Raw genomic sequence first — 16,409 nt, 5'->3', positions numbered from 1 at the left:
GCAGTGGCTTGTGGTGTCACCATCAGCTCAGCTTGTTTGGCACTCTCTTTCTTCTTTTCCTTCTCTTCTTGCTTTGCTCTTACTATCTCTCCCAGCTGTGTCTTATACAGTTGGGTCATCAATGCCTTGGCTGCTCCTTTAGTTTCCTTTTTCTTTTTCCTGTACTGATCTACATGATGTGTTACGTGTGCCATGAATGATTTCCATTCCATTGTATTCAGTCCCACTATGTCTTATAATTTTTCTTGCACTTCCTCAGGTAGGGCCTTCTTTAGCATCATCCTGAAGAGTCCTGCACTGGCAGAGGACTCATCTCATTTGCCTCCTGTTTCATCTACTATTTATCCTGAAACTCTTGCACAGATTTTGTTATATTTTCTTCCTCTTTCAGTTTGATAGTTCCTAGCTGGTCTGGATCTAACTTTGTGGGGTACATTTTTCGTATTGCTCCCCACACAACATTCCGCCTCAGGCCAAATGGCATTGGATCACACCTGGGGTCATCCATCTCTTTCTACAAGTCAGCCATCTCCATTATTTCTTCGGTTCGAGCTTTGCCCACGGTGACACAATATGGCTTTTATGTTCCCAATAGCCAACAGTTGTCCTGTCCTGTTCCCATTTTTATTCTTTTTCTCTTTTTGCATGGTTCGTGTAGCAGATCTCTTGCTAGTGCCCTCATTTGTAAATCAATTTGGAGCTTGGAGTGAATTTCGGTCACATAATTCCATCTTCTCATATTGGCCAAAGCCACCTTTCGCATTGTGGTGGGCATTTATGTTACTAAAGTCCAGCTTCCTCTTCTTCCTCCACTTCATCTTCCTCCTCCACTGAGGTCTCTATCTCTTCTAGTTCTTGCAACCTTTGTTTAGATAGCTCTAATAATTCCTTCTGATCTTCTAAGGAGTGGTTCATCTGTTGTTTGGTTTCCTCTATTAATCTTATACTTTCTAATTGTGTGTGACCCACACTGTGGATTTTCTCAGCGGCCTCGCATGCCCTCATGGCCAATTCCATCCCTTGGTGTAATTCTCTTCCTTTTTCTGTACAAAACCCTCCAGATTCCCTAGTCTCTTTTTCAACCGTTCCCCTTCCTCGTTTCTCAGTGCAGTTATTGTCACGTCTCCTTCCATGTGAACGATCTGGCCTTTGTTGGCTTGTGAGTCCAGTTGTTCTGTTTGCATGTCTGTATCATTAGTTCTTACAGATACAATCTGACTTTGTGATCCTTGTTGTCCATTTGCCGCATCGTTCAACCCTTCGCTTACTTTGGGAGGTCTATCTACAGTCGCTTCTCCTTTGTGTGTCTTTTTCATTTTTCTGTTTTCTTCCTGTCTTCGTAGCTCCCATCCTCTTCTTGGAGTACATACTGCAGGAGAGCCACCCTGCTGGTTGTTTCCCATATGGGGGTGCTAGTATGTTGGAACTGAGGCTCCTCTTTCCAGTATGCTTGCACCTCTTTGTCCTCTGCACTTGTGTTCATACGGGGTACAGACAGTGTGCTTTTGTGTCTCTGTGAGACGTAGACATTGTCTCCCCTAGCTTACTCTTTGTCCAGTGGCCTGCACATCCCGTCAAACGTTCCATGTAATTTCATCCTAGCAGGTTCCCATCCTTTGATGTTTGGTATGTTGCCTTGTCTCAGTGATGAGTATATTCCCACCATACATGGAGGTGGTTGGAGGGTGTACTGCATGTTGTACGGCGGTGGGATGCTGGATCCCTGCTGCATCCCGCATGGTGGCGCCGTCCCTTTCTCCCTATCCTTTTTTGACTTTTCACTCTCTCCCGCACTTATCTTCATTTTCTCTTTGTGTGTCTTAACTTCCATCTCTTTAGCATCCTCCTGTTTCTTCTCGTGCTCTTTCCTTGCTTGTTCTTTCCTTTTCCTATCCATCTTTCCTTCTAGCTCAAACCACCCCACTATTTCCTCCTTTTTCTCTAGCCTGGCCTTGGCTTTTTCTCCTTTTTTCTTCTCATTCCAGCAAGCTAACCTCTGCTTCATCTTTTGGCACATCCGTTCATCAAATGTTCCCTCTGTTGGCCATTGCAACTCTCCAGCTGTCCTGTCATGCCATTTTTTGCAACAATGCCTTATATACTTTTCATCTTTTTTATCTATTGCAGACTCCATACGCTGTGAATCATGTCTACTCCCTAGTTACTCCTAGGTTACATATGATGTGGCTTATCACCGAAATATATCAATTGGGTATTTTCCTGAGGCTGTACCTCGAGACCCACACCCTGTTTGCTGATAGCCTGATTGCTAACTGATCAACTCCTAGCAATAGCAATAATAATTACACAACGGAGTTGCCTGGACAGGGGACCGGCTGTCCCGCTTATCGTATCATTCCATCGGTACTCAAACTGAGGCTCGACTGTTTCCCATAACCTCTGTGGAGGGCCCGTTTATTCTTTCCTCTAATGATGGTAGCTTTGCTATGTGTATGATAGTGATTCTCAATAAACTACATACTCTGTTACCCTTGTGTTTTCCTGTCTTAAATTTATTACCACAAACGTGTGTATCTCTATTGGATAATATACAATCATATGCACACCACTGATACAGTCATTTAAATTTTTTTATTATTATTATAACACCACCAAGTGGCCAAACTTTTGTCAAGTGACCTCAGACTGAGGCCTTACATAAGCATACCCAGTATGGTGAAAACAGCTCATTTTCTTTAAGAGTTAAACTATGTAACTAATGTGGCCAAGTCCACTACCTTTACTTTTGTCATGGCGCTGACAGTTTCGCACTTTTGATCGCTGTAGCACCCCCTATTGCCCGATGTGGCCGAGTTCGTGTTTCTAAGTAGCGAGCAATACTACTACCATCTGACCAAGTTTCAAGTCTCTAGGCCTTACAGTTTGGTTTTCACAATCAGTTTTATGGTGGAATAATAATAATAATAATCATCATCATCATCATAAAAATCCTATAGGGTTTTGAGGGCACAGTGGTTTAGTGATTAATGAGTTTGCCAGAGTTGGGGGTTCGAATTCTGTCTCTGCCCTGTGTGCACAGAGTTTGCACGTTCTCCCCCTGCTTCGGGGGTTTCCCCCACGCACTCTGGTTTCTTCCCCCAGTCCAAAGACATGCTTTGTAGGTTGATTGGCATTTCCATATTGTCAGTAGTGTGTGAATGTGAGATAGGCTCCAGGTTCCCCCCGTGACCCAGTGTAGGATAAGCAGTATGGAAAACGGATGGATGGAATACGTATCCTATGCCTTTATAATTGTCTCACATTCTTCCTGACACATCTGTTACAACTTTGCCAGATGTCATGCGCTGCCTTCTTCCAACAAGGATACACCCATTTTTCATTCCTAACATGGAAAAGAAATTCTACATCTACTACCACTGTAATAGCATCTGTCTCTTTCTATAAAGCTATGAATAACTAATTTGTCATACATGAAAAAAAAAAAAAACTTTCATATAGATCTAGTATTATTATTATACATCATTTGAAGTATACTATCTAAATTTGATGATGCATTATCAAGACTTTCCTCGCCCCCATTGTCTGTGTCTTGCTCATTAGGGTCTAAATCTACCTCCAAAGCTGCTTTGTAAAAGTGCTATAGGAATAAAAATTGAGTTGAAGAGGAGAAAAAAAAAAATTCTAGAATGTTTGTGAAAATCAAACTCTGCCCTAACAATGATCAATCCCAAGCCTGTGATCGAGCATGTCAGTAAAATTACCACTAGATGGAAGCAGCGCTCTACTTTCACAGCACTTTGCTCGCGCCGTTACATTACTTTTAATACTGAGAGCTGCTTTAAAATGATTTTCTCCCTGCTGTTAAAATTTCAAAATGAACCAATTTTACAATTTTCCTCTTTTACCAAGGATACTTATGAGGCATTACGGTATGTGCTCTACTTGATGTGCATCTTTGAGGTATCTTTGTTTCATCCAGGCTTGATATTTAATGTCTGACACAACAATTCTTCCTGTATTCTGGCTTACATTTCTGGTTTTCTGCTCATTTCTTTGTTCTTCACCCTATAGTCAGGTTACCAGGGACTTTTATAGAGATACTTTATAGACTTTAATAGAAATAAAAATATACAGAACTAGAATAAACATGATTCCTCCACATGCACTCACACACTGATTTGCAGTTCATCCACAATGCGTTCAGCTTTCCTTTCCCCTTATTCACCTCTCATATACCCCGGAGAAGAAGAGCTGGGAAGTTCGTGGTCCGGTTTATTTTTCTGTTTCAATAGAAGCATTGTGTTCCTGATTTTTGAGAAATGTCAGTGCATTTTAGTCATGAAATCAACTTTGTGCTGTGAATTTAGCCAGAAATAAGTGGAGTACAAATGAACTATAAAACAACCAAGCCATGATTCACGGTAAAGACAGTAGTGTTTTTAATATACAATACATATGAAACATCATAACACCCAGAAGCACACCATCATTAACTACCGTCATCGCTATAGCTGTATACAGTATATGATACATACAGTACTATATAGCTTTACTAATTATGTTATATCTAAGCTATGCATACGGCTAATTCATCTGTTTTTGCTGCAGATTGAAGGTATTTGGGTTTGAGATCAAAAGATAAATATGAGAAGAGAGCTTAGAATTTCAGCTTTTATTTTTTTCCACGTTATTTATATGTGGACGCGTTTAAACATAGCACATAGAACATAGCACATTTTGTATCAGACCACCCGATTTGTAGGTGATCAAAAATATTGGAACACATGATTGACAGGCATTTCTTGTTAGTGGTTATTTGAGTCACTGTAGTCTTTCTGTCAGTTCAAAACATTTCCCTCCGCAGAACTGATGCTCACTTTACGATTTTGTTTCTCACACTATTCTGTGTAAACTCTAGAGACTGTTGCGTGTGAAAATCAGAAATCCCCCATTTGGATGTTTTGATGTGACCTATACGTGCCTGATTTTCACATTGTGCTGCTGCAACATGATTAGCTGAATGGATAATTGCATGAATGAGCAGTTCCTAATAAAGAGACTGGTGAATGTATATGGTATACAGTCGCAATCTAAATGATTCAACATCCATTGCAAATCAGGTTTATCGGCAAAATTGACAGACGTTCAGCTGGTCGCGACGAACAAATCAGACAAAAGCAATTGAAATAGTTCAACACAATGAATGTTTCAAGTGGTTTCACCAAATTCAACTGAAAACGCAACTTACAGGGATTTCTCCAGTCTCAAAATTATTCATCCACTTCATGGCAAGCATCTTTAGTACTTAGTAGAGCTCCTTTTACTGTTATGACCTGCTGCAAACGAGATGCCGAGCTTCTGGCGGCGTTCCTGAGGAATCTTATCCCATTCCTAATGAGCAATGGCTTCCAGGTCAGTAATAAATGGTGCACTTATATAGCGCTTTTATCCAAAGCACGTTACACTGTGTCTCATTCACCCATTCACACACACACACACACACACACACACACTCACACACCAATGATACCAGAGCTGCCATGCAAGGCGCTAACTTGGCATCAGGAGCAACTTGGGGTTCAGTGTCTTGCCCAAGGACATTTCGGTATGTGGAGTCACGTGGGCCGGGAATTGAACCGCCAACCCTACGATTACGGACAACCCGCTCTACTACCTGAATCACAGCCGCCCCAGTATTCTCAATATGCCGTAATATTCTCGGGTTTATATGCTGCAACCGCCTTCTTGCAATGGGGGTTGAATAATTTTGATTGCAACTGTATATGCAACTAAAACCAGCAACTCATGTGTGGTGAACGTCTTAAGAAAGCTTTTGTAATGTTTGAGAAAGGATGTAGGCTTCTAATCTAATCACACTGTCAGAGTGTAACATTAGAAAAACACACCCTCATACTGATGTCTTTTTGTGGTGTAGTGTTTCATACCCCCACATTTCACTGGTGCCAGCGTGTAACCACAGCCATCGAATCCAAGAACACCATGACATAGTTTCTCAAAATACAGCACAACTTTGTGGTTTTGCAAGGTCTTTTTTCTTTTCTTTTTTTTAAACAGTAACAAAGCAAGCTGCAATTCCTAATTAAAGATTCCCATTAAAACAAGTATGACACATCAAAGCATGCTTCTGTAGTTTGGCTTCACAGCGGTGTGTGTGTTCTTGCCAGCTTTAAAATCACACACCTTTGGACTGTTATTACACTAGTTACAGTAACTAAAATTATGATTATGATATGAACGGTGATGTATATAGAAGAATGGGAGGAGTTTTGCATGGTTTCCCTGTGGGTCTGCTTTGGCTTCTCTGGTTTCCTCCCATATCAGTATGTGGATTTTGTATGTGTGTGTGTGTGTGTGTGTGTGTGTGTGTGTGTGTGTGTGTGTAGAAGAACAATTTGCCGCAGTGTTCTGGCACCTTCAGACCAGAAACGTGATGGTCAGCAGCAGGGACGTGCACAGAGTTCCTCAGGGGCAGGGGCTCAAATGTAAAAAAGGGCTATATCACCAAAGAGTTCATTTTACTAGTTTACTAACTAATTTAACTACATATTCTTATCACCCTGAGCGACATTGTAAACAGACCGTGTGCGGCCAAACTAATGAATATGAGAATGACACTACTAATATAAACAAATGGCATTTTATTTTTTACATTTACAGAAATAACTGCAACTTTTAGTGGAGAGATGAATCCGAAGAATCTTGAAAAGAAAGTGTAAACATTATTATAAAAAAATAAATAAAAACTACAGTATTATCATCCGTTAACGTAGTGACACCTACTGTATGTCACTTACGGTAAAAGTCAGTAAAACTATTAATTAAATGTACATTTGGCAGCAGCACTTTGATTTACATAAAACTGCAGCACTTCTTGCTGAAATGGCTTTTTACTCTCAAAGCTCGTCATTTAGGCTTTCTAAATTTCATTTTAAAACGATAAATCAAGATTTTAATGACCTTATATCACAATTTTTTTTCATATCACTTAAGCTAAGGACTAAATTTGCCATATTTGTTAACAAGGGGCAAGTGTATATAGTATATATGTATATAGTATAACTATTAAAGTCGCGATCTTTAAAAGTGGGTTCATTGATATTCTGTGCTGCGACTCTGCAGCTCATGCTGAATAGAGAGCAGACGCTTTCACAGTTTGTATCATTTAGATAATTTAGAAAAAGGGCAGGGGCTCGAGCCCTCCGAGCCCCCCTTCTGCACGTCCCTGGGAACTGAATCACAGAAAGAACTAAGAGCCAACAATATTTCATCTTTAACAATGTCATCCAGTTTATTGCAATTCACGTAACCAAACGCAAAACATTAGCAAACACTGAATCTAGCAGGAATCTAACCTCATATTCACCTAAAATCTGACTTTAACATCGCTGGTGAATGAACTGCCCATGTTCATCTAACTGATCAGACAAACTGATCTTTAAGTCCTTGTGTGTAAATGTAGCTAGCGTGTTGGACTGGTGATTACTATGGTAGCTAGCTAGCTATACTGCAGTCTATAGTGTGAACTGATCTTCACTGCAAAAAAGGACATCTTAGCAAGTGAAAATATCTTGAATACAGTCAAATTTATCGACTATTTCCTATTACAACAAACTAAATATAAGATTATGAAACCTATTTCTAGACATAGTTCTGGACTAAGTTCGTTATATATTGGCAGATAATTTTGATAATTTTAAGAATTTATTTCTAGACAGAAGTCTGCTGCCAATAGAAAAAGAAAATGTAACCTTTATTTAGTAATAAATTACTAGAAATATGGTTAATCATCTTATTTTTTTTTTATAGTAATCTTGTAATAGGATATAAGATTAGAGATGCACCGATACTAAATTTCTCAGCCAATACCGATAAGCGATTATTCGGAGCGATATCGGCCGATATCAATAGTTCTGCCTTTTATACCTTCTATTAAATGAATAATAATTAACTCCACAATTCTGAAAGAAATGCAAATAAAAACTTTATTCTCTCCATTTCAGCAAGTTGTTTGACAGTAACTGGTCTCATAAACATGAACACATGACTGTAATGAACATGAACACATGAAGTCAATTCTGAAGATTAAAGTAAGATTATGAACTTATTGAATGTTATTCATTCATATTAACACTGACTGAAGTGTAAAATCCTCCTGTTAGTCTCACATTCACTCTCCACACACACAAGCGTTTCTACTTCATCACCGACATCAAACTGGTCGTATATAATATCAACTTTTTATATATTAACATTCACTGGATATGAAATATACTACTCTATAAATATATTTTTCTGTACAATATAAACTTTTTTGTCAACTCACCTTCATTTAAATTTTTCAGCGGTGTACTGGAGCTTTAATTCAGCTCGAGCATCACGGGGGGGAAAATAATTTCGACTCGACGCTGAAACTCCCGCTTCACTGCTGCAGCGTCCGTTGTAAAATTTTATCAGTGCAGAGATTACAAAGTGCACTTTTTTCGTCATTCCACACGAGACATCATCTTTACATACAGCACGAAATCCATGTGTTTCCTGCCCTCTTTTGATTGACAGGATACAATCGGTCCTGATCATTGACTGTTTCTAAACTATCGGCCCATAGCATGAAAAACTGCCTTTATCGTCCGATACCGATTATCGCTCAATATGTCGGTGCATCTCTAAATAACATACTTTATCTTGCTAAGACGTCTTTTTTCCCCCCTCAGTGTTGCTAAGAGACTCACTGGCAGATGCGTGAAAACCATTACTTGAGTAAGTTAATTAAGACTTGCATGTTATCCCAATCTCAATGTCCCAATTGTTTGGCACAATCCTAGCTTCAGAAGAGCCAAAATACAACCCATGTACACTCACCGGTCTCCTTAAAAGGAACTCCTGTACACCTGCTCATTTATGCAGTCTTTCAATCAGTTTCTAATCCTCAACTGTCCAGTTTGGGTGAGCCTGTGCCCATGATGGCCTCAGATTCCTGTTCTTGGTTGACAGGAGTGGAGCCTGATGTGGTCTTCTGCAGTTGAAGCCCATCCACTGCAAGGCTTGATGTTTTGTGCATGCCGAAATGCTTTTCTGCTCACCACAGTTGCAAACCATGATTATTTGAGTTGCTATAGCATTCAAGTCATCTTGAAGCAATCTGGACATTTTCCTCTAACCTAACCAACAAGGTGTTTCCACCCACAGTTCTTAGTTTTTCGCACCATTCTGTGTAAACTCTTATTGACTGTTGTGTGTGTGAAATTCCCAAGAGATTAGTAGTTTCTGAAATACTCAAACCAGCCCATCAACACCAACAACGATGCCACGGTTAAAGACAAGGAGTCCACACTTTTTCTACATTCTGATGTTGGTGATTAACTGAAACTCTTGACCTCTGACACTGCTGTAGTTAGTGTAGGTTAATGTTACTACAGGTCAACTCATCAATGATTGATCTCGCTCTGTCTTAGAGATGAATAGCAGAGAAACAAAAAGCAAGCTGACATTATTTTCAAGGATATTTTCACAGATGTTTTGATCGTGTGTGATGGTATGTGATATAAAATATACAATCTGCTATCACAATTATACACACACACACACATACACACATACACACATACACACATACACACATACACACATACACACATACACACATACACACATACACACATACACACATACACACACACATACATACATACATACATACATACATACATACACTGTTTTGAGTAGAGATCCCAAAATCAAATTAGAAAGGGACAGAGCAGCTCCACAGCCTGTTTCATACATTTCTGTATATTTTTATACATGGTGTGACATATTGAAGCTATAACATCCTTCTCAATCACTGTTGGAGCACCATCACCTTATTCCATGTGATCGTGTATGTATGCATGCATTTATAAGTATGTATGCATGCAATGGACTCGTGCGTCCCATCCAGTGTGTATTCCTGCCTCATGTCTATTGTTCCTGGGATAGGCTGCAGAGCCAATGCAACCATGATTAGAATAAAGTGCTTACTGACGCTGAATTCATTTGCACGTTTTATTCTTTTTTTCCCTTGTAATACAACTGTTACTTTTTAATGGCATGAACATAACAGTTTCCTCTTTTATGCGTTGACATAGCCGTATTGTTTCTTCTAAGCATCTCAAGATGACAAAAAACACATCGAGAGCTACAGAGATTAAAGATGGCAGCCATTATGGCATTTGGATTGAACTCTAATCTAATGTTAATTAATCCAGATGACTGATTGACAGTCGCCCCCCCCCCAAAAAAAAATAAAAAAAAAAAATACAGAGGTTCCTCTGCACTCTCACCCACACACTGATACAATAAAGCAGTTCAGCTACTTTACCAATATAATTTGGATTAATGTTTCGTGAACGAACAGCAACGAGACGTAATCTCGGTTTAGCCTAGAAAGGGCCAGTACATTTTCTCAAGCTCGTGTAAACTGTAGCAGATAAATATTGAGGTCACTAAGCCTCCTCTGCTCATTCAGGTTAGCCTCCAGCTAAAAAAAAAATGTTTAAGCAGACAGAACCTGGGGCATAATTCCAACAAAACACTCCTTTGGGCCATAATCTAACACTTTAAACATTCGTGCCTCCGTGCTTTCAATTTTAGAAAAGTTAAAAATAAAAGGTCAGTGAAATATATTAAACAATTTGCTTCAATAGATGGAAACGAATTTCATGAAGGTTCTAAGGTGTGTATGTGGTTGATAAAAAGTCAGGAAAATGGCGAGAATAAACCTTTGCTTTGCTTGGATATAAACTACACACCCGGCTGTGGTATGGTAGTGAATTATTAAAGCAATAAAACACAAGGAAGCAGATATTCTTTACTCACATGTTCCCCATTAATGCAGGTAGTGTTCTGTACCTGCGGATATTCTTTGCGATACAGTCCAATTCTTCATAACGTGGAGATACAAGCAATACTAAGCGCGAGTTAGCAAAAGATTTCATCATCTCAGTTTGATAACGTGGGACGAGAAAGACTGGGACACAGTTGCATTCATTGTTCAGTGAGCTTTCCTTCACAGTGCAACCCACCGACAGCAATGAATGTTGATTGTGACCTTTGATAGAGGGTTTTTTTTTTCCCCCCTGAGCCCCAAGTACTCAAAAGCGGTTTACAGGAGGAAGGCGACGTCCCAGGACAGTCTCTCGATATTTGAGCCCGTGTCCAGGAGTGTTGACAGAGTTTGGCCATGGGGTACAATCAACGGTCGATGGTTTTGTCAGTTTAGCTCAAACTCACCGACAGCGTTGAATGTTCGCCGAGGCAAACGTGGACGTGATGGTGAAGCGGTACAACCTTGACCTCCAAGGAGACAGCAGAGTCGATGTCCAGGTCACAGGAGCATCATCCATACTAATAAACTAGTAGCCATGTTAAAAAAAGCGTGCAAGTTTAATTATTCAGTCTCAGTTCATTTGTACTATTATAGAAAAACTATTTTTCCATCTAAAAGGCATGCAATGAAATCTTAATGGAAAACCCTAAAACCAGCTATGTTCTATGGTTATGTTAAAAAGGCCTGTCTGCTAGTTAAATGCACATTCTCGCCATGTCAGGTCACATTAAACATTACACAGACACACAACCAAGAAACTGCTTTTCTGTCTTGGAGCACTCCAGGATCTGGCCTTAATCCAACTGACAACAGCCACTGAGGGAGAGACAGAGAGAGAGAGACAGAGACAGAGAGAATGCTTTACAAAGTGCTCCATTTCTAGATTCTACACATCAGTAAATTTGTGGTCTTGAGAAATGCATAGTTCTATAATTACTACAGAATGAAAGACATTATCAATGAGTGCAGGTGTGGAAACTTCTGCTTCTGGAAACCCTACTGTACTGACTGCTGAAGCTTTACAGAGAGTCAAGTATGTAAAGGTGAAAAACCTCATCATGCAGTTTGCTCAAGAGCAGCAACAATTCACTCGGGGCACATTCTTTATACTGGGATTAGTCAGTTTCCCAGTTTGGGTTGTCGTCATTTTCGCAGCTTTTTCCATTCCTTGTAGACAATTCCGTGAGCTCAAAACCGTTTCATACGGAACATAAATAAGACTAGGATACGTGTGTATCTGTAAAACAAATCTGTTCTAGTCACAGCTGCTCCATGCCTTCGGAAGCAATGCACTGATAGAAATGTCATCATGATATAAATGGTGTTCACAGTACAATATGGTGTGTACTCATTAATTTCTTTATAGAAAGGTACCCTTTTAGTTGGAACTTGGGTATCTGGGAAAGCCCCCCCCCCCCCCCCCCCCCCCCCACACACACACACACACACAAAGTAATAAAGCTAGGCTATTTTTTTTTTTTTTGCCACCCTGCTCTTAACATATTTTTAATTAAAGGGAAACTCCACCCTGAAACGCATTGATATGTTATGATTATATTTGATCATAAACTGATGGTAGACTGACATCACAGCAGGAAATAAATAAAATCAATGCTGTTAGCCCTTTAAAAAAAAAATAAATAAATAAAAATAAATAAATAAATAAATAAAAAGTAAAAGCTTAAAGTTTGATTCACCATTTTCCAGTGATGTTCGATATCATAATAAGAACGCCAACATAGAAGCAGTGGAGATGTTTGAGCAAACACCGGAGTTCAAGTTGCAGAATGCGATGCAGCTATATGACTAAGTTTCAGCAGAGCCTTGGCTCAGCTACTTATCTATGAGAAGATTAGCGTGATGACGTTAACGGTGGTATCAACATGAAAGCCGAAGCTTTGGAACCTGAGAAGCGTGTACAGACGAGGAGGTGAGAAAGCTGCACAGAATAAAGGACTAAAGCTTTACCTTAGACTTAGCAGAGAGCATTTCTCTCTGAAGTAAGAGCTAAATCCCACTACTCCACAGCAGGTGGTCGAATATTATTGTGGGTAATGTAGGAAACCATTAATCAAAATGAAAAACAGACAAACTTGCCAGTGGAAAATTGAATTTAAATTGTAACCAAAATAAAATTAATTACAAACTAAATCTCGAAGAGTACGTGTTTATTATAAAGATTAATATCCAAATGGTTCGGGGTGGATTTTTCTCTTTGGCATGTGAATGTGTTGTGTTTTCAGTCATATTGATGCTGTTGCCCCTCAAGCCATTACTACAAGAGACTTTATATTGTACATTATGAATGTTTTTACATCTACATGGGTGCAAGCATAACTATACAGTGGGAGAAAAAAGTATTGGACGCGCCAACATTTTTGAACGACGTCTGTATCCCGATGTGAAGGTCTTGGGAGAGCTCTTTCGTGAGATGTTTCTTGTGTGACACCTTGGTAACGAAAAGCCTTTTTATAGACCATCAATTTACTAACCCAGCTGATATTAACTTGCACAGATAGGGGGTATAATTACTTACAGATTTCAGCTGGTTCCTTGCCTTACCTTGTCTTGGAGAACTGCTTTTTCTTAGTGTGTTCAATACTTTTTTCCCGTTTCATTCCACTTTATTACACATAACTTTATTTATGGACTTCACTGTTGTGAATTCTTTATATTTCCGGATTTCTTGAGTTAATTCTGATGTCTGGTTAAAAATTTCATGTGAATAACCTCATTGTAAATATATTTACAAGAAAAAAAAAAGTTGACACGTTCAATACTTATTTCCCCCACTGTACCTATTCAACGTGAGCTACTCACTTAACTGTGCACATGATGCGAATCATATTTCACTGACCTCATTATAATTTGAATTGATTTGATAATTTAACCAGTTTCCTACCCAAGTTAAAAGAATGAGCATGAAGAAATCAAGCTTAAATCATGCAATCTTTACAATTTCATGATGATTCAATATCTTTTAATTAATATTAAGGAACAAAAAATTCTTTTTAAAATGTTCATCATGGCCTCAAGTCTCAATGTATATGGCCTTTCCAATCATGGGAGCATGCAATACAACTATTTATTAAGTTCTGCTGAAAGTACCAAATTCATCGGTGTACAATTATAAAAACTGGATCTGGCATGCATCATTTTACCTTGTATTTAATAATACTTGTGGATGGTGAAGAGGTGTTTTTGCTTATCTGTGTGGTGGAGTTTACCTGTGCTTTCTTTGGCTCCATATCTGATACTCCGGTTTCATGGCAGATCAAAATGATGCTAAAAAACAAACACAAAAACCCCCACAAATTAATCATGTTTTAGTACTCCGTAGAAAGAAGAAATAAAAAAAAGCATTGAGTGCATCTCAAGATATATATACCTTGATCAGAACTCTAAACATAGTTGTTTTCCTCATAGCTAATTACTGTGGTAGTGCCTTGATGGATGGTGTGTGGTTGTGGTTATTCAAACTCTTGACATAATAGTTGATGCCAGTCACCCGCCATTCTTTCACACACATGCACACGCACACACCAGATTTACTAACTGCATCCTTTAGACAAAGTCCCTGCTCTAGCATTCACCAGCCACCAATTTCCTGCACACACAAGCACAGATGCACATGCACAACTCTCGAATTTGAAAAGGAAATATAGTGCGTATCCATCACATGCGAGTGTCTGTACATACTGTCCAGCTAAAATGGACCGACATTGGTAGAATGCCTTAAAATATATATTATATAAATATATTAAAGGAATGAACTTCAAATCCACGCACTGCACATTTCTGAATTTGCTATATTGTAACGAAGCCGGGAAAATCGCTTCATCAGGAAATTAACGGTGTTTATGAAGCTGGTTATGGAAAAGGAAGGGGAGAAGAAAGAAAGAAAAAATAAATGCAACGCATCAAGTCTCTAGGCATGTGGTTCCCATTACTGTTAGGCACCAAATCCCATTAGATAACACAATTTTTACCATTTTAGAAAGTTGGTGAATAATGACTGGACTACACTGCTCTATACTGCTTCAGGAGATCAGCGAAATATGCCAGAACCAAACCGTTAATGGCTTCTACTGTTAAATGCAGGGCTTTATAGTTGATGCGAAACTTAATAGCCAGCCAGTGTAGTGTGATTAGACTTGGATATAAAAGGTTCTAAAAGCTTGCAGCATCGTCGCGATTCCTGGTGTCTGATCTCAACTTTATATACTCTATTGTATTTGCACCCTCAGCAAACCACAGCAGGCTTTCATCCTAGCCGTGCGCAGGAAGCAGGATTGCAAAGGTTACTACATTACACTTAAGGACAGTTCATAGTGACCGTGAAGCTTTCTCAAGCGCTTTTCAGACGTGTGTGTGAGAGGCACATCACAAGCAGGAATTACATTTCCATTTTAAGGGCTCTGTCAGAGACCCATCAAGATTGAGCCTGCATGTCAAGCTGTCTTTGGTTTTTATGTTGTCACTATCCCCCCTACAACCGACATTTCTTTACGATTCTTCTTTAGGTTTATATACAGGTGTACCTCACAATACTTTCTGGTACCCTTAAACACCACAAGACCTGATTTCCACTCCTCTCTCAGTAGCTACTGTCACACAGAAGCACATTGGTGTGTTCCAATAGTTTTCCACAATAATAATAATAATAATAATAATAATAATAATCCTTGCCCAAGATTAATAGCATCGCAGTCATCATCGAATAAGAGAAAACAATACTTCAAGACTTCCTCCTTAACAGTATCTTTTCACAGAAGAATCATCAAGCTTGAACACTTCAATATCAGTACTACTGTTTTATCAAGATTTCACTTAAGGATGTTGATCATCTGACGAGCGAGCTTGCCTCCCTTATAAAGGTTTCACCTGTGATTTTAAGGATTTAACACTATATAGGTAAAAGGTTATATATTTATCTGTTATACTTTAAGCTATATTTTGTTCTAAAATTACTTATGTATTCAGTGGCATTTGAATATGTAAATAAATAAAAACACAGCAAGCCGTATAAGTAAGGGATAATCCACGGCTAGGTGTGCGTTACACGATTTTAATGCAAACATCCCGCTTAGAACACGGTCACTTGCCGTGTTTTACAAGTTAAAGCAGTCATTGATGTCTGCAGTGCAAAATTTGAACTGTATTTTACACGGTTTTACCCTTTAAAATGGCCAGAACTACCTGTGGTATACACAGTTTTAACCTTCCAGCCAATCAGAATCGAGTATTCAGACAGCCCGTGGTATGATGCAAGGAATAAAACACTTTGGAATTTGTTGTTTTGTCAATGATTACATTTTGTTTAATTAAATAGAAGAACGCATCATAGATTTTATCCATTTATATTCGCAAATTAATGTTGTGGACCATCTGCAAAACAAGTTCTTTCCTTTTACCACTAATTAAACCGTTAAGAAATGTCTCCTTACCATAGCATACCATAAATCAGAGCAAGAACACTCTTAACTTCCTGACCACAGCGATGCCAGCGTTACCACAGATGCAATCTACAATACATATTTCTCAAATTAAGTGGCTAAACCCAATT

At 38.9% G+C, this 16,409-nt stretch overlaps 1 long non-coding RNA gene across 1 annotated transcript in view; it reads right to left on the bottom strand.

Moving 5' to 3' along the window:
* Positions 1-7,938: 7,938 nt before the first annotated feature.
* LOC108271433 (uncharacterized) overlaps positions 7,939-16,409 on the bottom strand; it is a 33,129-nt gene continuing 24,658 nt past the window's right edge. The window contains exons 4-5 of the long non-coding RNA XR_001813846.3: positions 14,071-14,128; positions 7,939-11,659 (exon numbers count right to left, since the gene is read on the bottom strand). This is a non-coding gene — a long non-coding RNA (uncharacterized LOC108271433). The remainder of the gene's footprint in view (positions 11,660-14,070; positions 14,129-16,409) is intronic.

The sequence above is a fragment of the Ictalurus punctatus genome, chromosome 10 (assembly GCF_001660625.3).
Source record: "Ictalurus punctatus breed USDA103 chromosome 10, Coco_2.0, whole genome shotgun sequence".
NCBI classification, from domain to species: Eukaryota; Metazoa; Chordata; class Actinopteri; order Siluriformes; family Ictaluridae; genus Ictalurus; species Ictalurus punctatus.
This window is presented reverse-complemented; position numbering and strand designations above follow the sequence as displayed.